The sequence below is a fragment of the Lampris incognitus genome, chromosome 15 (assembly GCF_029633865.1).
Source record: "Lampris incognitus isolate fLamInc1 chromosome 15, fLamInc1.hap2, whole genome shotgun sequence".
NCBI classification, from domain to species: Eukaryota; Metazoa; Chordata; class Actinopteri; order Lampriformes; family Lampridae; genus Lampris; species Lampris incognitus.
The window spans coordinates 44,784,700-44,784,928 of record NC_079225.1 but is presented as its reverse complement, the minus strand read 5'-3'; the positions used below and the strand labels follow the sequence as shown (position 1 = coordinate 44,784,928).

General features: G+C 37.1%; 1 protein-coding gene across 5 annotated transcripts in view; it reads left to right on the top strand.

Annotated features, from left to right (window-relative positions):
- LOC130125064 (rho guanine nucleotide exchange factor TIAM2) overlaps positions 1-229 on the top strand; it is a 60,247-nt gene extending 60,018 nt beyond the window's left edge. For all 5 annotated transcript variants that reach the window (XM_056294500.1, XM_056294502.1, XM_056294499.1 and 2 more), the window contains one exon: positions 1-229. This exon is cut by the window's left edge and continues 1,321 nt beyond it. The gene's annotated coding sequence lies outside the window, so the exon portion shown is untranslated.

Genomic DNA, 229 nt, shown 5'->3' with positions numbered 1-229 from the left:
GTTTTGTGTATTTCGGTCAGTTTCTTCTTTCTCGTCCCATCGAAGAGATGGAGTGAGGACGTTGTTCGGAGCGCCCCGGTAACTCTGCTCAGTGAGGTTACGGATCACTGAACATAGTATGACTGTTTCATACCTGTCATGACTTACTTAATTTATTTTATTAAATATTTGTGTACATCTCGTTGATGACTTTGATGATGAGTCAAAATAAACGTAATATTTAATTTAA